The sequence below is a fragment of the Balaenoptera borealis genome, assembly GCF_965194805.1.
Source record: "Balaenoptera borealis genome assembly, chromosome: 16".
Lineage (NCBI taxonomy): Eukaryota > Metazoa > Chordata > Mammalia > Artiodactyla > Balaenopteridae > Balaenoptera > Balaenoptera borealis.
In genome coordinates this window covers 19,663,640-19,688,562 of record NC_138872.1, presented here as the reverse complement: position 1 = coordinate 19,688,562, position 24,923 = coordinate 19,663,640, and the positions used below count along the sequence as shown (strand labels likewise).

Here is a 24,923-nt window from a genome sequence, read left to right as displayed (position 1 = left end):
GGCCACTTGATTTTTGACAGATATGCTCAGGTCATCCAATGAGAAAAGGATAATATTTTCCACAAATAATGCTGGAATAACTGGACATGCATAGTGAAAAAGAATAGATAAATAAATAAAAAGAAGAATCTTGGCCCCTGACTTAAACCACACCTAAAATTAACTTAAAAAATTCATCACAAAGACAAATACTGTATGATATCACTTATATGTGGAATCTAAAAAATACAACAAGCTAGTGAATATAACAAAAACAAAGCAGATTCACAGATATAAAGAACAAACTAGTGGTTACCAGCTGGGAGAGGGAGGGGGGAGGGGTAATATAGGAAAAGGGGGATGGGAGGCACAGACTATTGGGTATAAGATAGACTCAAGGATATATTGTACAACACGGGGAATATAGTCAATATTTTGTAATAACTGTAAGTGGAAAATAAACTTTTAAAATTGTATAAAATTTTTTTAATTTAAAAAATAAATAAAAAGAAAAAAGTTTTTAAAAAATGATCACAGACCTAACTGTAAAAGCTAAAACTATAACAGCTCTATAAGAAACAAAAGAAAATCTTTGCAACATTGGGGTAGGCAAATATTTCTTACATAGGGCTTAAAAAAATTGACCTATTTTAAAAATGATAAATTGGATTTCATCAAAATTTAAGATATCTTCTCTTTGAAAGGCACCATTAAGATAACCAAAGAGGGGCTTCCCTGGTGGCGCAGCAGTTGAGAATCTGCCTGCCAATGCAGGGGACATGGGTTCGAGCCCTGGTCTGGGAAGATCCCACATGCCGCGGAGCAACTAAGCCCGTGAGCCACAACTGCTGAGCCTGCGTGTCTGGAGCCTGTGCTCCACAACAAGAGAGCCCGCGATAGTGAAGAGGCCCGCGCACCGCGATGAAGAGTGGCCCCCGCTTGCCGTAACTGGAGAAAGCCCTCGCACAGAAATCAAGACCCAACACAGCCAAAAATAAATATAAATAAATAAAAATTAAAAAAAAAAAAAGAAGATAACCAAAGAAACTACATGCTGGAAAAAAATATTCATAACACATATGTCTGAAATAGGATTTGTATCCAGATATTTAAAGAATTCTTACAACTCGATAGTAAGGAAACAGCCCCAAATTTTTTAAATGGGCAACACATTTCACAAGAGAAGATATACAAATAATCAATGTGCACATGAAAAGATTATTAGTCTTCAGGGAATACAAGTTAAAAGCAAAATGAGATAATATTAACCAAGTAGAAGTCTAAAGTTCAAAAGACTGACAACACCAAGTATTGACAGAGGTAGAGCAGCTGGAACTCTCCCACACTGCTAGTGAGAATGTAAAACAGTCCAGTCGCTTCGGAAATTTCTGGCAGTTTCTTAGAAAGTTAAACATACACTTACCATACAACCCAGCAATCTCACTTCTAGGTAATTACCCAGGAGAAATGACAACGGACGTCCCTACAAACACCTGTGTGTAAACGTTCAGAGCAGCTATATTCATGTCGACCAAAAACTAGAAACAACTCAAATTCCAATCAATGGTGAACAGATACATGAGCTATGGGCTAGTCCATACCATGACAGCATACTCAGAAATAAAAACGAACAAAATACTGATCATGCCACAGCGTGGATAAATCTCAAAAACACTTGCTAAGAAAAATGACCCAGAACAAACAAGAATAAATACTGTATGATTTTATTTATAAATTCTAGAAAGGATAAATTTAATCTAAAGTGATAGAAAGCAGATCAGTGGTTGTCTGGAGCCAGAGGTGGGAGATCAGTGTGAGTAGTAAGAGGTACAAGGAAACTTTTGGGGTTGATGAAAATGCTCTGGATATTGATAGTGGTGGTAGTCAATGGGTATACTGATTTCTCAAAACTCATTAGACTGGACACTTAAAATGGGTGCATTTTATGATAATTATATGTTAATTATTACTAACATGATTTTTGTAAATAAGCAAAGGATGGAAGCTGTTGGTTTTATTATTATTACTCACTATGTCTTAAAAACTATGCTAAGCCCTTTATGTGTATCATCTCATTTAATCCTCTCAACAGCTGTCTGATATATAGACACTCACATTACGCCATTTCACAGAGGAGAAAACAGAGGCTCATGAAAGGACATGGAGTAACATGGCCAAAGTTTTCACGACTAATTAGTATTCCAGGATTAGACCTCGAGTAGTTTCAGTCAGTGAGTGTACTGCCTCCAAAACACAGAGGAAGTCCGCTCTGTACACATAAGTAATTCTCACTCAATTAATGGTTGTAATGGTTCGGGTGCTGCCATTTGCAGAGGTGATAATTAAAGTCCACCCCTGGGAATGTCAAGGTCACAGGCATGTGAGCATGTGGGGCGTCTCTAACTTGAAGGACAGCTCAAGAGTGTTGGGACCCCAGTCAGATGGGACAAATCTCAACACAGACCTCAGCAGAGAACTCAGAAGCTGAGTTGAAGAAAAGGCTCACACATAGATTAAAGAAAGGCAGTCGTGAGCGTCACGGGACTCCCACACCAGGCCTGGAACCTGAAGTAACAAGAAAAACTCTAAGCAAACACCACCCAGGGTGGGACTGAGGTTCCAAATGCACTTCCCGTACCGGTCAGCAAGAATCAAGGATTAGGCAGGGCTTGGCAGGGCGGGATGTGATGTCCTAGTGAGCCTGGGCTGACCAGTGGGGCTGTCCCAACCCCAATCTGAGACAGGTCACTCCTGGCGGAATGGAAATTTCGCCTGTACGTGGCTCCGTCTGACCTCAGATTCTCCTCTTGTTAACATCAGGAAAGTTTATCTTGGGAAATTTCCCCGCTTCTCTGACTCTGCCATTGCGGAGCATGAGATAACACCCTGTAATCGTGACTTTGGTCCTGAAACAATTATTCATCCTTTTCCACTTAAGGTTGGTGGCCCATGCTCACTGGTGACCAACTTCTCCCCCTAATCCCTCTCCCCACACTTTCTCTCATGGGTCATTGCCTTCTGGCTTTTGTTGGATGCAATTGCATCAGGCTAAGGGGGAAGGGGGACAGGGGGAGAGCTTTGAGTATTGGGCCCCAGCTCAGGAATTAAGAACTGGATGAGAGGGAGAAGAAATGAAAAAACTTTTTTCTTCAAAGCCTTAGGAACTTCATGAGAGGATCTTCTCAATAGATTACCATTTGTATGGGCAGTACCCAGAGCTGCGGAATCCAGAGGTGTGGACGGCAGTGGTGACATTTCTGGCCCAGTGGAGGAGATATTTGAAAACCCTCACTTAAATTGTCCCTACATAAGCCACAGGTATGCCCTGTATGTACCCTCAGTCCCTGCCCTCCTCTGGGACTCTAAGTTATGTTGGATCCACAGGAGGAGTTACCATGCCATCCTCCAAACGTCACTGAGAAACTGTCATTCAATGGCTGTCATGGTTTCAGAGAATGAGGCTGAAGAACTATACAAAGGACAGATCATCAAGGACCACATTGGGTAGCTGAAGTGCTAGGACAATGAGGTGCCATAGAAGGTCACTGACCAGACAGTGTCAGAACTATGCTTTACAGGAAAAAGCTCCAACAGCCAGAGTGAGGATTGACCAGGATGAGACGGGTATGAGATCATGAGGTGGGTCTGCGACATCAGCAGTGATGGTGGAGGGCACGAGACAGCTTCCTATAGTAAGAAGTTTGCAAATTTTTTGGTGTGACTGTCCATCACCTTTTTAACAGCCTCTGGCAATTGGGGGAAATATGACATAATAAGTTCCTGTCTCCAAGGCAGAAATCAGAACTCAAATCATTTCTAGACTCCGTTGTCACAATGCCTCAAACACATGACCAGCCTTCATCAATCAGATGCTCCAGTTGGGAAGTGGCCAGTGTGATGATGGACTCTGCTTGGAGCTCACTTGCAGTTTTGCCGGCATAGGAAACAACAAAGGCATTCCGCTTTCAGGGCAGCATGGTTACCCAGTCAAACTGCCAGCTCAGAAGCAACATCGGGGCTGGTAAGAGCAGTGGTTTGTAATAAAGCTGGATTTCTGGTGTCTAGCATTCAGTGGCAGCTTCAATGATGGCAGTTTCACCATTGAGCCAGATTTGCAAGGTGGTTTTGGATGTTCTTAGAAGCTTGTCCTCAAGCCAGTTTCTCCATCTTGCCCACCATTTCTGGGAGCTTCTCAATATATTTTCTTCCTAGTTATGTATTCTGTCATTTGCAACTAAGAAGTGGAGACAATTCTTAGACATTTAGGAGTAATATTAAGAGGATTTAGTGAGTTAGTGGCCCAACAAATTGTACAGTGACTGACACATAGTAGACACTGAGTAAATACTTGAAATTCTTATTGAGTAAATAGAGAGAAGGAAGGAAGGAAGGAAGGAAGGAAGGAAGGAAGGAAGGAAGGAAGGGAGGGAGGGAGGGAGGGAGGGAGGAGGGATAAACTGTGTATGTAGTACAAGAAAAGAAAGAGTATAGGATGACCCACAGATTTCTTTATTTTTTAACATCTTTATTGGAGTATAATTGCTTTACATTGCTGTGTTAGTTTCTGCTGTATAACAAAGTGAATCAGCTATACGTACACATATATCTCCATATCCCTTCCCTCTTGCATCTCCCTCCCACCCTCCCTATCCCACCCTTCTAGGTGGACACAAAACACCGAGCTGATCTCCCTGTGCTATGCGGCTGCTTCCCACTAGCTAGCTATTTTACATTTGGTAGTTTATATATGTCCATGCCACTCTCTCACTTCATCCCAGCTTACCCTTCCTCCTCCCCGTGTCCTCAAGTCCATTCTCTATGTCTGCGTCTTTATTCCTGTCCTGCCCCTAGGTTCTTCAGAACCTTTTTTTTTTTTTTTTTTAGATTCCATATATATGTGTTAGCATATAGTATTTGTTTTTCTCTTTCTGACTTACTTCACTCTATATGACAGTCTCTAGGTCAATCCACCTCACTACAAATAACTCAATTTCGTTTCTTTTTATGGCTGAGTAATATTCCATTGTATATATGTGCCACATCTTCTCTATCCATTCATCTGTCGATGGACACTTAGGTTGCTTCCATGTCCTGGCTATTGTAAATAGAGCTGCAATGAACACTGTGGTACATGACTCTTTTTGAATTATGATTTTCTCAGGGTATATGCCCAGTAGTGGGATTGCTGGGTCATATGGTAGTTCTATTTTTAGTTTTTTAAGGAACCTCCATACTGTTCTCCATAGTGGCTGTATCAATTTACATTCCCGCCAACAGTGCAAGAGGGTTCCCTTTTCTCCACACCCTCTCCAGCATTTATTGTTTGTAGATTTTTTGATGATGGCCATTCTGACTGGTGTGAGATGATACCTCATTGTAGTTTTGATTTGCATTTCTCTAATAATTAGTGATGTTGCGCAGCTTTTCATGTGCTCCTTGGCCACCTGTATGTCTTCTTTGGAGAAATGTCTATTTAGGTCTTCTGCCCATTCTTGGATTGGGTTGTTTGTTTCTCTGATATTGAGCTGCATGAGCTGCTTGTAAATTTTGGAGATTAATCCTCTGTCAGTTGCTTCATTTGCAAACATTTTCTCCCATTCTGAGGGTTGTCTTTTCATCTTGTTTATGTTTTCCTTTGTTATGCAAAAGCTTTTAAGTTTCATTAGGTCCCATTTGTTTATTTTTGTTTTTATTTCCATTTCTCTAGGAGGTGGGTCAAAAAGGATCTTGCTGGGATTTATGTCATAGAGTGTTCTGCCTATGTTTTCCTCTAAGAGTTTTATAGTGTCTGGCCTTACATTTAGGTCTTTAATCCATTTTGAGTTTATTTTTATGTATGGTGTTAGGATCCACAGATTTCTGACTCAGACAGCTTTGTGGATGGCAGTGCCATCATTGAGACATGGGAGAGAGAAGATGGTAGGGGTTTAAGGAGAAGACGGTGAGTCAAGTTTGGGAGCGTTGGGTTGAGTTTCCCCTGGTACAATCCAACTACAGATTTTCAGCAGCTAGTCGGATATTTAGATCCAGAGTTCAAGAAGAAGCTCAGGGCAGCAGATGATGATTTGGGGATGATCAGGACACAGTGACGAGTATTGCAAGTGGAAGAAACAACCTACTGAAAAGAGGAAAGAGCAAAAGATGGAATCCTGAAGGGTACCAACGTCTATAGATGACTTGAGGAAGAGTTGCTCACAAAAGAGACTGAGAAAAACCGCCAGAAGTTCAAAGAAAACCAGAACCTGTTCTTTAGAGCTGAGCCTTGTGGACCAAGATGCAATCAAAGACCAGCCAGCTGTGGAAAAACCCAGGCAAAAACAAGAAATCTTTCTGCTTCTGCTTCCACAGTGTTTGTGCCAAAACACCTTCCCAACCTCCTTGCTGTCAACAGTCATAGACAATTGACCTATGGACCCACTCACTTCTGGCATGGGCTAAACCATGTGCGAGGCCATTTACATTTGTTGTCTGTTTAATCCTCTCAGTTACACTGTGAGTGGATTGTTATATTTACCCCATTCATCTGATGAAGAAACTGAGATTCAAAGAAGTAAGGTCATGTGCCCAACTTCCCACGGGGCTGGTTATGAGAATTTGTTCAGCAAGAGATTCTGAGACTCTGAACAAGGGTGGAGAAAGGAAGCATCAAAAAGAGCAGTCAGTTTGCTTTATAAGAAACCGAGGCCCAGAGCTGTTACTTGCCTGAGGTCACACGACTCGTGACTGGCTCTAATCTCTGGGTAGCTGCTTTCAGAAGCCAATGGTGATAATGATGATGACGATGATGATGGTGATGATGACTGTATTAATAATAATAATAACAATAATTGCTGCTACATTTACAAGGCACCTGTTATGTCCCCAAACCAGTGTTTCATGCTTTATCTCACTTCATCTTCATGACAACCCGATGAGGTAGGGGTTATCATGAACCCCCTTTGACTGTGGGTGTAAAGGGGCTCAAAGTGCCACCATAAGCAGTGATAATCGTTCGACTAGGGCTTGGGGCTGGAAGTGAACATGCAGGATGGGACAGAGGGACAGGCTTCCCAGCACAGAGGATGCTGGTTCCTCAGACCCAGAAGGAGCCTCAGGGAACAGACAGCCCAGCCCCAGTAAGGGAGACATTCTGCCCAGACAAACCGCAGAGGCGTCTGGGTCACTGCTGTCTCCTGCCCTCTGTGAGCTTGTAGCAGCTTGTGCAGACCTCGGGGATGAGATGAGCAAGGCTGAGCCCCCCTGCCCCGAGTGCTGGTGGGGACACTGTCCTGTGTGCCATGGGACTCATTCCTCCAGGTATGCCCAGACCCAAGACCTTGAAATGAGCCGGCCGTGAGTCTCCAGGTTGGGGCGGTGGGCAGAAAAGGATCCCCAAATGGCAGACCCTGGAGGGGATTTCAACACCACCATGGGGGTTCTGCCCTTAGGCTTTCCTTAGTCTTTCTTCCAGAACTAGGACCACCTGGGCAGTTTATTATATCTGAAACAATATATCAGTATTCCTAGCAAAGGTACCTGACTTGGTGAGGATCCTCAGTGCCTAGTAAGGTGCCAGCTACATAGTAAAGATAAATATTGATTGATCGCTTGCTATGTGATAAGCAAGGTGCCATGAACCTGACTTCATTATGTCCTTTAATGTTCACTACAACCCTATGAAACCAGCTCTGTTATTATCTCCATTTTACAGATGAGGAAACCGAGGCTCCAACAGGTGAAGTGACTTACTCAAGGTCACATAATTAAAATGTGGCAGAACTAGGATTTGACTGGAGTTCATGCTCATAACTTTCCCACTACAATGCCTTGTTGGACAAATGAGTGAATACATGTATGTGTATTCGTGTGTGTGTGTGTGTGTGCGTGTGTGTAAAGGCGACCTAATTTAGTGGAGACATTTGAGAATCTTGGGCTTTCAGCTTAATTTTGCTGTATGAAGGCTGTGTGACCTTGGTGAAGAAACTTCACGTCTCTGAGCCTCAATTTTCTCATCATTTTTTCCAAATATCCAGTTATGGGAAGAGGAAGACAAAAAGTGACTCTGAAATAACAGATATGAATGCAATAAAAATACAACATGTGTGAGTGTATGTACAGACACGTATGTGTGTGTATATCTGTGAATGTGGCAGTTTCCTAGGCAGGGTAGTGAATGTGTGTGCACATGAGTCAGAACTCATGTGTGCTTCCTCTCTGGCCCTGGTTATACATTAGGGGTACAGGAAAGGTATCCAGAGCTCACTCATCATACCTGTCTGCCTGCCACCCTTATAAACCTTTCTTTCCTAGAAGATGGCAGCTGCCTCCCAGCTGCTGAAGTCTGGGCTATGACATGAGTGGGAGCTAAAGGCTGCTTCCAAACCAAAGCCACCACCTGCATGTGTGCTCAGCCCTATGCCCTGCCCACTTGCCTCCTTTTAGGCCAAAGTTATTCCCTGGGAGATCTCCCTTGACCAGGGTAAGTGGGCCAGTTCTGACCCCCTGAAGAAAAGGGAACCTCAGACAATGTGGAGGGGTTGGAGGAAGAGGGGACCTGCTCCAGGTCTCAATACCTGCTCTTACTCTCTCAGTATCCTAAGTAAATGCACCCTCCGCGAAGTTGGGGACCTGGGCTTGTCCACACAGAGTCGATGTTCCATAAATATATGTTAAAGACCTCAACTAAGTTTATGTGAACCTCAAGAATTTTGGCTTAGGCAAGTAGCAGCTTCTACGTAATCATCAGTGATTCCATTTTAATAAAGTCCAGTGATCAGCAAAAATTTTTTTAAAAAAGGGTCACTTTTGTAAGCCACATTTTACGGATAAGAGAACTGAAAAAGTTAAGTAACTTACACAAGGTCACACAACATGGAAGGAGCCAAGACAACATTCTGACTCAGTCTATCCAACACCAAAGCCTGTGCTTGTTCCACTGTGTCCAAAAAGGTATCAATCTTAAGGCACCAGGTCAAGTCAAAGGAGAGACAGCTGGAGTTTCCCAACCCACCCTGACAAGGAGCCTTAGCCAGGGAGACGGGGCAAGAGGGTATGAGACCATGGCCAGGAAAGGTAACTACTCAGAGACGAGCTTAGCAATACTCTGAGGGGCACAGTCCTGCCTGCATCCTCAGTTTTCTCATCTGTAAACTGGTCTAGCACACCACATCTCTCACAGCTGGCAGAGACGGGAGGAGTGTTCCAGGTGGAACACTACAAGATATGGCCAGAGTATGGGGTGTGTGTTAGGGGGTGGGGGTGTGTGACAAGGTTGGAGATGAAAGTCTGTCGAACAGCAGGTGGCAAAGCTGGATAGGAAGGTAGGACCAGATCCTGAGGGTCTGGGGAAGCCTTCTGTTCAGGTTCCCAAACTAGGTGGCTTAAAACAACAGAAACTTATTCTCTCCCGGTTCTAGAGGCCAGAAATCCAAAATCAGTTTCACTGGGCTAATACCAAGGTGTCAGCAGGGCTGCCCTTCCTGCAGGGGCTCCAGAGGAGAATCTGCTCCTTGCCTCTTCCAGCTTCTCGTGGCTACTGGCATTCCTTGATTTCAGCCGCATCACTCCAATGTCTGCCTCTATGGTCACATTGCTTCTCCCCTTTCATCTGTGTCCTTTTCTTCTGTTGGTGTCTAAAATCTCCCTCTTATAAGAAAGATGTTTAAAAAATAAATTAATACGGGCTTCCCTGGTGGCACAGTGGTTAAGAATCTGCCTGCCAATGCAGGGGACACGGGTTCGAGCCCTGGTCTGGGAAGATCCCACATGCCACGGAGCAACTAGGCCCGTGAGCCACAATTACTGAGCCTACGCGTCTGGAGCCTGTGCTCCGCAACGGAGAGGCCGCGACAGTAAGAGGCCCGCGCACCGCGATGAAGAGTGGCTTCCGCTTGCCGCAACTGGAGAAAGCCCTCGCACAGAAACGTAGACCCAACACAGCCAAAAAATAAATAAATAAATAAATAAACAAATAAAAAATAAATAAATAAATACAATGATATCATGGAGATAAGTAATTAAAAAAAAAAAAAGAACATATATGATGGTATATAGAGCCCATTAGGATAATCCAGGATAACCTCTCCATCTCAAGATCCTTAACTTAATCACATCTACAAAGACTCTTTTGAAAACAAAAGTTGGTGGGGAGGTGACATTTACAGATTTCAGGGACTAGGACTCGATATCTTTGGGAAACATTTAAATAAGTTTATATTTTATCATGGTGGCAATAGGGGAAATTGGAAGCTTTCAGGGGGCAGAGTGCCATGATGAGATTTCTTTGCAAACATAAATGTGGATTTCTCTCCTATATCCTGTGGGAAGTCCAACTCCATGCACAAGATTTCTGAAAAGTCCCAGAGACTTACAATCTTTGGTCACTTCTGGCTCCCTAGTCCCCTGGATTCACTTTCTCAGTTGTATGATCCCCTACACTCCTCAAATGTGGAGTTAAATCTTTCTTCCTGATCTTCACACACACACAGAAACACTCACTGATACAAAACAGTAGTGTGTGCTAATGACTTTACTGAAGATTTTCAGTGTCAGAGGGAGTTTATAACATACAACGCAAACAATTTTAAATTAAGTGTTAAATATTGGGCTGGCCAAAAAGTTCATTCGGGTTTTTCCATAAGATGTTACCCAAAAACCCGAACGAACCTTTTGGCCAACCCAGTACCTTGTTCTTATATGTCCTTGAGCCACTCTGGCCACCAGGTCTCTTATTGGCCACCTTTTTCTCAGACCTTCTCTTTAACTTCCTGCCACTTGCCCGGTCCTGTATCTCTCCACTCTTTTTTTTTTTTTTACCACTTCTCTTTTCCCTGCTATACCCCATCTCCAAATTTCTGTAACATCTAAGGCTGAGCAGTTAAGATATGTCTTATCCACATATCCAGGTGAAGTATTATTTTTCTATGCAAGGGTAACTCCACCTGCAAAAAGATCTCTAAAACCTGCAGTTAAAATAAGAATTTTTCATCCCACTGCTTATATGCATGAAAGCATATTATAGGTAAATATATTTAGAGGGACATCACATATGTAAATAGACACACGTACACACACACACATGGTCCAAAAGTCACAGCTCAGTTCCAACTTGAAAGAAGGATGTTCTAATGTCATCACTACAACCAACTACCTGTCTGGTTTCAGCTGTGGTTGGCAGCAAGTAATTACCATTCACCAGGATGGCCATGCCCAGGGCTTCACCATGGATCCCAACAGACTTCTTCACAGCAGGAGCCTCAGCTTTGGTGTAATTACCTATGCCCTGCACACCAGTTGCCTTGGTGTGATGTCAGCTCCTCCACATTGTTTATTTTAATTAAAAGAGTAATTGCAGGTCTTAAGTGCTTGTAATTACAGCCTGTGCACTAAATTGACTGAGGCCCGTAATTAACCTGAAACATGTCTACCTGGATGGAGATGTAAGTTTGGACTTGAATGGTACAAGGCTTTGCATTGATTCTGAAAAGAGAACAAGGGAAGAGCTGGCAGAGACTAGGATAGAGCAGTTCTCCTCCAAAAACAGCCACATGGTGGCCTGTACACGCTAGACCACATAGTGGGCTCAATTTCATTTCATTTCTAAAGAGACCTATTAGCACAGGACACATTCAACAAAAGTGTATTGATTACACCTGAAAATCAATTAATGGAGTACACTGTATCAATAGAATAAAAAAAAAACCCACACGATCATCTGAATAGATGCAGAAAAAACATTTGACAAAATTCAGCATGGTTTCCTGATAAAAACACTCAGCAAACTAGGAATAGAAGGGAACTTCCTCAACCTGATAAGGGGCATCTATGAAAAACCCACAGCTAACATCATACTTAGTGATGAAAACCTGGATGCTTCCCCGCTAAGTTCAGGAACAAAACAAGGATGTCCACTCTCACCACTTCTATTCAACATTGTACTGGAAGTTCCACCCAGAGCAATTAGGAAAGAAAAAGAAATAAAAACATCGAGATTAGAAAGGAAAAAGTAAAACAACTCTCTTCTTTGGTGACATGATCCTAAGGAATCCACTTAAAAAATTATTAGAATTAATAAATTAATTCAGCAAGGTTGCAGAACACAAGATCAATATACAAAAATCAACTGTATTTCTATACACTTACAATGAACAACCCAAAAATAAAATTAAGAATATTCAATTCACAATAACATCAAAAAGACTAAAACACTTAAGAATAAATTTAACAAAAGACATACAAACTTATACTCTGAAAACTATAAAACACTGTTGAAAAAAATAAAAGAAGACCTATGAAATTGGAAAAACAGCCCATGTTCATGGATTAAAAGACTTAATATTGTTAAGATGGCAATACTCCCCAATTTGATCCACAAATTCAAAGCAATTCCTATAGAATTCCAGTTGGCTTCTTTAGAAACTGACAAACTGATTCTAAAGTCCATATGTAATTGCAACGTGCTCAGAATAGCCAAAAAAAATTTTAAAGAAAATATTGGTGGACTCACATTTCCCAATTTCAAAACTTACTACAAAGCAACAATAATCAAGGCAGTGTAGTACTAGCATAGGATAGACATATAAACCAATGAAATAGAATTCTAATTTTACTGAGAATCCAAAAACAGATCCATGTGTCTATGGTCAACTGATTTCTGACAAGGGTACCAAGACCATTCAATGAGGAAAAATAGTCTTTTCAACAAGGAATACTGAGAGAACTGCATAGTTACAAGCAAAAGAATGAAGTTGGACCCTTACCTCATAATGCATACAAAAATTAACTCAAAATAAATCAAAGGCTTAAATATAAGTACACAAACTGATAAAAACCAGGAGAAAATATAGTGCTCTATATTCATTACCTTGGACTTGGCAATGGAATCTTAGAAATGACACCAGAAGCACAAGCAACAAAAGAAAAAAATACATAAATTGGACTTCATGGAAATTAGAAAATTTTGTGCTTCAAAAGACACTGTCAAGAAAGTGGAAAGAAGGGGCTTCCCTGGTGGCACAGTTGTTTAGAATCCGCCTGCCAATGCAGGGGACACGGGTTCGAGCCCTGGTCCAGGAAGATCCCACATGCCACGGAGCAACTAAGCCCTAAGCCCATGTACCACAACTACTGAAGCCCACGTGCCTAGAGCCCATGCTCCGTCAACAAGAGAAGCCACCACAATGAGAAGCCCATGCACTGCAACAAAGATCCAATGCAGCCAAGACTAAATAAATAAATTTATTTAAAAAAAAAAAAGTAAGTGGAAAGACAACCCACAGAATGGGAGCAAATATTTCCAAATCATATTATCTGATAAGGGACTAGTACTAGAACATTAAAGAACCCTTGCAACCCAATAAAAAAATACAAATAACACAACTAAAAAATGAGCAAAATTATCTGTATAGGCCTTTCTCCAAAAAAAGATACATAAATATGGCCAGTAAGCATATGAAAATATGTTCAACATCATTAATCATCAGGGAAATGCAAATAAAAACCACAATGAGGTATCACTTCACGCCTGCTAGAATAACCTAGATATCAACAAAAGTCAGAAAATAAACCATCAGTGTTAAAGCTGTGGAGAAACTGGGATTTAAATTGGGACTTTCATACACTGCTGGTGGGAATGTAAAATGGTGCAATCACTTTGGAAAACAACTTAAAATTTCCGCAAAAACTTAGACAGTTACCATATGACCCAGCAACTCAACACCTAGGTATATAAATCAAGAGAACTGAATACATATTCCCATGCAAAAACAAAAAAACTTTACACAAATATTTATAGCAGAATTATTCATAATAATCAAAAGTTGGCAACAACCCAAATATCCATCAATGAGTGATGGATAAACAAAATGTAGTATATCCATACAATGGAATATTATTCAGCAATAATAAAGAATGAAATACTGATATATGCTACAACATGAAGGTGCTTCGAAAACATTATGGTTAAGTGAAAGAAGCCAGTCACAAAAGACCACATATTATATCAGTCCGTTTATAGATAATAGCCAGAATAGGCAAATCTATAGAGACAGAAAGTAGATTAGTGGTTGTTCAGGGTTGGGGGAGGTGGGGGATAAGTAAGTGACAGTTAAAGGGTGCAGGGTTCCTTTTTAAGGTGATAAAAATATTCTAAAATTGACTGTGATGGTGGATGCACATATCTGTGAATATATCAATATTTTTTAAATTGCATGGTATGTGAATTATACCTCATAAAGTGCTTTTTTAAAGTATATTGAATACCTACTATGTGCCAGGCTATACCAAGTGCCAAAATAAAAGCTAGTTCAAATCTGTGACCTGAGTGTCTCTTTTGTTTATTATTCTTCAATTTTTAGAAAACTAAGAAAAAAACATAGGAAAAAACCCCAGAAATCATCCATAATCATACCATCTAGTGACAGCTAATATTTATATGTTCATACATTTACTCTCTTTTACGTGCAGAAATATTTTAATGTATTAAGTACCATTTCAACCATCTTAGAGATATTTACATAACAGACTCTAACGTGCTTACCAACCAACTTAAGGAATAAATGCTATTGATGAAACACCGACAACATGCATGCTCACCACAGAATCACCCTTAAGAGCAAAACAAGGAAAACGCAAATTTAACAAAACTATCTCAAAAAGCCTTTTCTATGTTTGTGAATGTAAAAAAAAAAATTGTATCTTTCATTTTTTATGTAAATTTTTCAGTAATAATGATATTTTTGCAACTATATTGTCTTTTTTAGAGAATATTTATTTATAACAGACTATTTTTAGAGCAGTTTTAGATCACAGCAAAATTGAGCAGAATACTGTCTTTACTATCCTGACGACATTTAAGATTGTCGGTCTTTTTAATTTAGACCTTCTGAAGGATGTATAGGGGTATCATATTGTGGTTTTCATTCGAATTTCCCTGATGACTAATGATATTCAGCACCTTGATATTCAGCACCTAATGATATTCAGCACCTTCAACCACTTTAGCAAGTTATTTGTGCAAATCTTGTGATCATTTTTCTTTAGGTTTTTCCTTGTTTTCCCATATTGATTTGAAAGACTTTTGTATCTATTATGGATAGTAACACTTTCTCGTATATTTATTGCAAGTGTTTTTCCAATTTTGACATTTTTCTTTTTCTGTTGCTTATAATATTTTTGAAGACATAGAAATTCTCTTTTTTAAATGGCCAAATACAGTTTTCTTATCCTTTGGATTTCCTCATTGCTCTTGGGCTAAGAATGTCTTTTGCCATCTGAAAATCACCATCTAAAAACATTATTCTAGTTTTAATACAGGCAATCCTAACTTTTCACAAAGCTGTGTTAAGTAAAATTTGCATATTTTATAACCATCCAAAGCAAGAATTGCCTGTGTTAAAAAAAAATTAACTCTTTAATCCACCTACAATTTAATTTGAGAGATGATGTGAGCTAAAGTTCTAACTTGATTTCATTACAACATTTATTGAAAAATTCATCCCTCTCCAAATAATTAACAACATTTCTTTTATCTTCTGTTAAGCTCGTCGGTATCCTATTATGTAATTCAATACTATTCCTTCTATTTCATGGAATTGTATTTTAGTTGTTGCATAATGCCATATTGTTTCAACTACTATACATATAAAATACGTTAATAATTAATGATATTATTACTTCTGTTTTCTTGCCAGGGGAGAGGGTGTTTGTTTTGCCTGATGTAATTCAGAATCACTTTGAAAATCAAAATTCCAAATGATGTTAAATGTATGAATTAACGGGAAGACTAATATCTTTGCAAAATAATCTTTCCAACTAGGTAGATGATTGACTTCCATGTATTCTTTTATTTCATATTCCTCAGTTAAAGTTTGCAGATTTGGATTTTAATTTTTTCCAACATTTTATAAAACATTTCAAGTACACAAAAAACTTGAAAGAACCTTATAGTGAGCACTTGTATAGTCTCTACCATTAACACTTTTCTTGCCTTATCACATCCCTGTCCATCTATCCATCCATCAATCCATTTTGATTGTTTTGATGCACTTCAAATTAAATTGCATACATCAGTACCTATCCCCCTAAGCGTTTCAGAATGTATATCATAAACTAGAGTTCAATATTTGTTTACAGGGCTTTTTCATGGAGTAAAATTTACATATAATGAAAGGCACAAATCTTAACCATACATTTGCTGAGTTTTGACAAACACATACATCTATGTACTCAAACATCTATCAAGATATTAACATTACATCATCCCAGAAAATTCCCTCGTGCCCTTCCCTGTCAATGCCCATCTCCCTGCAGAGTCAATCACCGTTATGATTTTTTTCCACCATAAATTAGCTTAGTTTTCTTTAGAATTACATACAAATGAAATCATACAGTATTTACTTGTGTGTATGGCTTCTTTCACAGGACAAAATATTTTGAGATACATCCACATTTGTCCCTCTTTATTGCTGAGTAGTATTCCATTAACTGAATATACCATAATTTGTTTATCCATTCTCCTACTGATGGAACCTTGGCTGTTTCCAATTTTTGACTATTTTTAATGATGCTGTTAGGGACATTCTTGTACAAATTTTCATGGACACATATTCTCCATTTCCTTGGATAATTACCTGGGAGTATACTTGCTGGGTCACAGGGTATATATGTGTTTAGATTTATGAAAAACTGTCAGGTTTTCCCAAACTCCCACCAACAGTGTATGAGAATTCCAGTTGTTCCACATTCCTGACGATATTTAAGATTGTTGGTCTTTTTAATTTAGACCTTCTAAAGGTTGTATAGGGGTATCATACTGTGGTTTTCATTTGAATTTCCCTGATGACTAATGATATTCAGCACCTTGCCTATATTCATCGCCATGTGTGTATCTTCTTTTGAGAAATGCCTACCCAATTGTTTTGTCCATTTTATTGGGTTTTATTCTTTTATTATTGAATTGTAGGAGTTCTTTGAAATCTTGGATACCAGTTCTTTTTCTTTTCTTTTTATCTGTTTTCCTAATATTTTCCCTCAGCTTGCAGACTGCCTACTTGTTTTTTTAACAGTGTCTGTTTATAAGCAGAAATATTCAAACTTTGATAAAATCTAACTTATCAGTTTTCCTTTTATGAGTCTTAAGAAACTTTGCCTATCTCTAAGTCATGAAGATACTCTTCTATGTTTTCTACTGAAAGCTTTCTGGTTTTGTATATTATATGAAGTCGAAATTTAGTCCTTTTCCTTTCCATATGAATAACCAGCTATTCCAGCATCATTAGTTGGAAGACTTTCTTTTCTGCACTGAATTGCCTTGGTGCCTCTGTGAAAATTAGTTGACCAGTTGAGTCTGCTTCTAAGCTCTGTGTTCTATTCCACTGATCAATTTGTCCATCTTTATGCCAATACCACACTCTTGATTACCATAGTTTAAAAATGAGTCTTGAAGTCAGATAATCTAAATCTTCCAATTTTGCTCTTCTTTATCAAGGTAGCTTTTTATATTCTTGGTGTTTTGCATTTCTATATAAATATTAATTTCTGCAAAAGACTTTCTGGAATTTCTACTGTGATTGTGTTGAATCTGTTGGTCAATTTGGGAAGAATTAAAATCTTAACAACATCGACCCTTCCTATCCATAAATTCCCTCTAATTTTGTTCTTTTTTAATTACTCTCAGCAATGTTTTAGAGCTTTCAGTGTAGGTAAAAGTCTTGCACATGTTCTGTTCGATTTAATCCTCGGTAATTTTTTGTTTGTTTTTGATGCTCTAAAAAGAGATTTTTAAATTTCACCAAATATTTGTTGTTGATATATCAATAATAAAATTGATTTTTGTATATTAACCTTGAATTCTGTGAGTTTGTTAAACTTGCTTATTAGTTCTAGTAGTTGTTTGGTAAATTTCCTAGGATTCTCCACATAGTCATGACACCTGAAAGTAGACATAATTTTATCTTCTTTTCATATCTGCCTGCAATTTAGGAATGGCAAGACAGGACATCTTTGCCTTATTGCCAATCTTAGTGAGAAAGTGTTCAATATTTCACCTGTAAGTATGATTTTTGCTACAGTTTTTTAATAAATAGCCTTTATCAGATTGAGAAATTTACCTTTTATTCCTAGATTGCTCAATTTTTATCATGGATATATTTCATCTTTGTCACATGCCTTTTCTCCTTGGTGTATTTTTCTTCTTAATTCTGTAAGTGTGGTGGATTACACTGTTGGAATTTCAAATGTTAAACCAACTTTGCATTTCTGGAATAAACCCTACTTGGTCCTGATGTGTTATCCTTTTTATACATTGCTAGATTTGATTTGCTAATATTTTGTTAAGGATTTTTGGACCTATGTTATGTGGATTTTAGTCAATAATTCTATTTTTCTCTCTCTTTCTCTTTTTAGAATGTCTGTCAGATTTTCGTATGATGATTTCATAAATGACTATCACAAAAGGAATTTGGAAGCATTTCCTCCTCTATTTTCTAAAAGAGGTAATGTCAGATTAGTTTTATTCCATCCTTAAATACTGAAATAATTCACCAGCGAAAATATGTAAGCCTGGAATTTTCTCTGAGGGAAGTTTTTTTTAACTTCTTTAGCCCTACATTACAGAGAATTTGGTATTTGTTTATTTGTGTGTTTGGGGAAGGGATTTATTTTAAAATCTGTTATTCATTTTTTTTTCAGTCTTTTATCTAATAGAACTCTGCTCTACTGAGGTGGAATCTTCTCCAACTTCCTCTGCCTTATTCTCTGACATTCAAAACCGGCAGAATACAGAACGCATGAAAATCTATAGTCTCCCACAGGCTCTGTTACTCAGTCTTTCTTTGTTTCTATCCTCATCTACATAACTTTGCCTATAGTGTCTATTCCTGCTAGTATCAGTGCACTATAGCCCCAACTTTTAACCTATCATTTCATAAAAAACACAATCTCCAAAAAATTTAGGGAGGGTGGCAAGACTTGGCTTCCCTAAGCAATACTCACAGACTTGAGAGGTATTCGTGCAATGTTTTAATTGCTACAGATGTTGTGTCTCTGAACCAGTGCAAAGAGGGGGATAGGGAAAGAGTGTCTCCACTTTTATGATGGTGGGGCTGTGCTGTTTCTATGTCTTCCTTAGAGAGGTTAATTGGAAAGCAAGAGAGGCCGGGCCAGGGGCAGCTATAGCTAGCCAGGTACCATTCTGAGCTGGAAGTTATCCAGCTGATTTCTTTGAGATCCTGCAACGCTTTGCTCTACAGACACAGTGCTGCTGGTGCTGAGGAAGTGACTGGCATAGTTTATTTTTCCCTTCTTTCTGCTGACATTCTACCCCAGTAATTGCCTAAGCATATCCACCTGCCTTGATTGTTCTTTGGGAGAAAATGGTCAACGTGTCCACAATTCAAATGGAAACCAGATGAGCATGCCCCTCAACCACATCAGAAATGAGGGCTTCCCTTCAAGAATCAGAAAGTGTGGACAACTATGGCCTCATGCCTCCAAAGTGGTCCTTAACTCAGCTGCACTCTCGGTTACTCCAAAGTTCTTATGATATCTGGAAACACCAGGCCATCTGAACTCACTCAATTTTCTCTCATTCATGTGCCCCAACTATCATCAAATTAAAACTTGGGTATGAGGTGTCTATGAGGAGAAGCATTTTCCCATAACCGCTACAAATAATATGCACGTATCTGTGTACTTACCTACTGACACAGTGGTTTAACAAGGGTGATTTCAAAAATCAAAAAGGACTGTACCCTAAGAAGGCCCAATCTTGAGGATCCTTGATAGTTAACAATGTTTCAGAATTCCCATTCAGTCAATAAGTCCATTCATTCATTCATTCAATGAATTAAGCACATATCCATTGAATTAATGACTTCTATGTCCCAGGTTTTGTTCCAAGTTTCTAGTTATGTATCAAATCCACAAAAATGTGAGCTCCTCATCTAGAATGTAAGCTCCATGAGGACAGGGCTTTGCCTGCCTTGATCACCATGGTATCCTCAGCATACAGAACAAAGCCTTATACTTAGAAGATGCTCAATTAATATGGATTGGGTTCTTTGAATGAATGAATTGACTGGTTCAATTGAGCTCCCAAAACAGAGGTCATCTGCAGCCACTTATTGGAGTCACATCTGCTCTGATGGTGCAGATACACTGTTCAAAGAAAGTAAACACCAACTTGCCCAAAGGACCTTTTTCAGTCATAGCTATCGAAAACCTTAAGAATTCTGTCTGCTATTGGAATGTTTAGCTATGACAAATGGAATTCCTTAAGAGGAGAGACTACTTGATTTAGTCCATTCTTGGCCCCAGAATCCAGATTGAATTAATTAGACCCAGCAAAGATAGGTATTCAAATACTGTTGACTCCCTCCGGTGTGTGTGTTTTTCCACACTACCAAGAAATTCTCCAACACCAGCTGGGTGTCCTATAATTCAACTCAATTCTGACACTCTTTGCCTGGAGATAGTGTCAGATCCCACAGGTTAAAGGCTCTGTCTTACAAGACTGCCCCCCAACACACACACACACACACACACACACACACACACTTCAGATGTCAATTCCAAGTTCCGGTTGTCACCTGTGCTTCTGACCAACCAACTACAGATCAGAGGTTTCCATGCCCCCCTCCTTGTGTTCCATTAATTTGCTAAAGCAGCTCACAGAACTCAGAGGAACATTTCACTTACTAGATTACTGGTTTATTATAAAAGGCTGTAACTCAGGAATGGCCAGATAAAAGAGATGCATAACGCAAGGAATGGGGAAAGGGGCACAGAGCTTCCATGCCCTCTTCCCAGCAAGCCATTTTCCCAGCACTTTGACATGTTAACCAAGCAGGAAGCTCTCTGAACCCCCCTTCTTTTGGGGTTTTATGGAGGCTTTATTACATAGGCATGACTGATTAAATCATTGGTCATTGGCAAATAATTCAATCTCCAGCTCCTCTCCCCTCCCCAGAGGTCAGAGGGGTGGGAGTGAAAGTTCCAACCCTCTAATCATACAGTTGGTTCCCCTGGCAACCAACCCCTATCTTTAGGTGCTTTCCAAAAGTCACTTCATTAACATGAACTCAGGCATGGTTGAAATGAGCTTGTTTTGAATATCAAGACACTTTTATCACTCTTATCACTTAAGAATTCCAAGGGTCTTAGGAGCTCTGTGCCAGAACCTGGGATGAAGACCAAATATATATTTCTTATTATAAATCACAATATCATACTCCCTTACCTCCTTTCCTGTCTCTTCTGGGTGAATGTGACTTTTTGGTGGATACCAAAAGGAGTAAGGAGATAAAGCAAAAGTGTGCCACAATTGATTGGGACTATAGCTAGTTTTCCAGAATCACCAAGAAAATGACCTCCACCTTCTTTAGGTCCAGTTTTTTTTTTTTCCTGAAATGGTGCTTTCAAGTAGGAAATGTGAGACAACAGTGGGGCCCTACAAATGCTTGGTTTATTTCCTCTTGTACAACCACATCAACAGAGGAAACTGGTGTAGAGTCTATGAGGGTGAGCTCACTACTGTACCCCCGGTGCACTCGAAAAATTGGAGTGAATGAACGACAGTTATGAACAGTACCTAAGACACAGGCTCAGTGGTTCCCTTATAAATCCACGGTTGAGCCACTCTCCACAGGGTCTCAATTCTTGACCTAGAGTAAACTTTTCTAAGCCCCACTTGAGTTTTTCTCCCTCTCTTGTGGTCACCAGCATCAAAACTACAGTATTTTGCTCTTTACTAAGTCTGCATCTTCATCTACCTTGTCCACCAGGATATGATCACTTTGTTCACCAAGTCGTGTCCATCTATTTCTTCCAACTAAATACAACATTTTTTTTAGAAAAGCGTGCTTGAGCTATCTGCCTCTCCCTCTTGGTCACAGCTGATTGAAACAGAAGTCAACACCTGACCAACTCCATCTGTCTCCCAGGACTGGGAATTGCAGCACACGCTAGGCTGGTCACTGGAAGGGAAGAGATCTTGAGGAGCTGGAGATCAGCCAGTGTGTGGCCAGAGAAGCAGAAAATGCTGGCCTGCAGAAAGAAAAAGGGAAGAGGTACAGACACTGAAGCAGAAGTGAGAGACAGAACAAGAGGGCTCCCAGGTTCCAGAATGCTCCATATATGCTGGCAGCCCCTCCCTGAGGCCAGGCTGCATTCTGTAAAACAGCCCTGGGCCCTCGTTATCAATCATCCAATCTTGACAGCTTAAGCTCCTATAATTGGGTTTCCTGTCATTGGCAACTTAAGAACCCAAACATCAGTGGAACAGTCTTCTGGTAGCGAGCTGGACTGGCATGCTTGGTTCTTTCCCATCATTGGCTGAGAGCTTTCCATGTACTGGGTAATATGCTATGCACCCTATGGTATATAGAGCTATATAGTTGTAAGCTATATCAGAACTATATTCCAAAGCCGGGAAAAGTACACGCTATTGCTATTGCTCTTATTTTACAGATGAAGCCCAGAGAGTGAAAGTAGCATCCACAATCATACAGTCAGCAACTGGCAGAGCAGGATTAGAAAGCAGGTCTGTCTGATGCCCGAGACCACACTCTCAACCACAGAGCCACAGCACGTTCATAGACGCCCTTAGGGAGAGTGCTGGGGTAGCTGAGAGGTCTGAGGATAACTACCTGATGCCCTGAGTCTCTACTTTTTGCAGCTCCTGAGTTCCCTCCATGAGATGAGTTCTCTGCCCCCAGCACAATGGAAAGTGCAGCAAGTCAACTTCAAGGGGCCTTGCTGAGGGGACAGCGTAGGTAGCATGGTGGGTCCCCTGCCCAGAGTAGCCCTTCAAGGTCGCAGAAACGTTCACCTGTACAAGTTGGGAACCAGTGGTGGGGAACAGGCTGGGATGAACAGACCTGCACTGGGTCAGAGAGGCATTAGGTTCAAACTTGGCAGAGACAGTCATCCAAGAGACATATGAGATGCAGCCTGTGGTCAAGGATTGGGGGATGAAGCCATATAGCAATGTATTGTGGTCTCTGGATTTCCAAGTGAGTTAGCAGAGGCATGTGGTTGAGGGGGTGAGGGGCAGAAAAGCTTTCTCTGGAGGCACAGAAACATTCTGAATCTGATGCTTACCGTCTAATGCCAGGGGGGAAACTAATGGCCAAAATGCCCAAATAGCTTAGTCCTGTGAAGAACAACTAAACCAGCTATTAGAATTGCTAAAGTCAAGGCAAAGACAAAATTTCCAGGAATGATATTCCCAAGCAGACTTGCTGAATTTTTTTGAATTGTTTACAATGATCATGTATTATCAGGAAAAAACACCTTTTTTTTTTAAAGAGTGATGTACAGAAAGGAAGGGATTATCTACCACTGTGATGTCTAATATGGTAGCCACATGTGGCTATTAAGTACTTGAAATGTAACAAATCCAAATTAATATGTGCTATAAACGTAATATACACACCAAACTCCAAAGACTTCTATGAAAAAAAGGAATGTAGTGTATTTTACTAATAATGTTTCATATAGATTGCATGTTAAAATGATCAGATTTTAGATTAGATATTAGATTTAGATGTTAGGTTAAATAAAATATATTACTAAAATTAATTTTACCTCTTTTTTAACTTTTTTAATGTTGCTACTAGAAAATTTAAAATTACATATGTGAGTCACAGTGTATTTCTGTTTGACAGTTCTGCTCTAGACACTTCAAATGTGGCACAGAGGGGAAAGCTCTTAGGCATGTATATTAGTTTGCTAGGGCTGCCATAACAAAGTATACAGATGGGGTTAATTAAACAACAGAAACTTATTTTCTCACTGTTTTGGAGGCTAGTTGTCCAAGATCAAGGTGTTGGCAGGGTTGGTTCCTTCTGAAGCCTCTCTCCTTGGCTTGTAGATGGTTGTCTTCTTCCTGTATCCTCACGTGGTCTTCCCTCTGTGTGTCTGTGTCGTAATCTCCTCTTCTTATAAAGACACCAGTCATATTGAATTAAGGCCTCCCCTAATGACCTCATTTCAATTTAATTACCTCTTTAAAGATCCTATCTCCAAGTACCATTACATTCTGAGGTGCTAGGGGTTAGTGTTGCAACATACAAATTTGGGGGTGGGTGGGTGCAGGGGACACAGTTCAGCCCATAACAGCATGACACTGTCCTGGGCTTGAAACTTGTGTTCAAGTTTCACTTGCTAGCTGTATGGTATTCATCAAGGATGCCTCCCCACCTCTCTTTACCTGAGATTTCTTACCTTTCAAAAAGGGATAATTCAGGGAATGCCCCAGTGGTCCTGTGGTTAGGACTCCACGCTCCCACTGCGGGGGGCACAGGTTCGATCCCTGGTCAGGGAACTAAGATCCTGCATGCTGCACAGCACAGCCAAAGAAAAAGGGATAATTCATTCATTTCACAAATAATCTTTGAGTTCCTCCCATGTGATGAAGAGTGTTGGAAACTTGAATACAACACACTTGAACACAACATGCGTACACCAGACCTGAGGACTCTGGTGGGGGAAAAATGACAGTTAAAGAGACAGTAACCTATGATCGCCCTGTGGTTGGAGAAGGCTGTGAGAACACCAAGGAGGTGTCTGACCCCAACTGAGCACTGAGGGAAGCCCCTAGGGGACAGGATATTTCAACTGAGATCTGAAAGATGAGGAGTTAGCCAGGTATAAATAGGACGGAAGTGTGAATTCCTTTGCAAAAACCCAGAGATGAGACACAGCTGACCCATCCATAAAAAGTTAGGAGGGCAGCTTGAGCCAGAACAAAAAGCTTCTGTTTAGGAATTTGGGCCTTATCCCAGGAACAATGGGGAGTCATTGATGAGCCTAGGTGGAGGAGGGACACAGGCTCATTTATGAGCTCCCTCCAGGTACAGAATGGATGGGAGAAGTCATGTGTGAGCTAGGGCCCAGCTAGAGGCAGATAGCCAGGTGAGCAGGGACAGAGGAATGGAGAAAAGTGGATGCCCTTACGCACTATGCTT

At 40.2% G+C, this 24,923-nt stretch overlaps 1 protein-coding gene across 1 annotated transcript in view; it reads right to left on the bottom strand.

The window, feature by feature from the left end:
• Window positions 1–5,651: 5,651 nt before the first annotated feature.
• MAFB (MAF bZIP transcription factor B) overlaps window positions 5,652–24,923 on the bottom strand; it is an 87,117-nt gene continuing 67,845 nt past the window's right edge. The window contains exon 3 of the transcript XR_014235971.1: window positions 5,652–6,779. The gene's annotated coding sequence lies outside the window, so the exon portion shown is untranslated. The remainder of the gene's footprint in view (window positions 6,780–24,923) is intronic.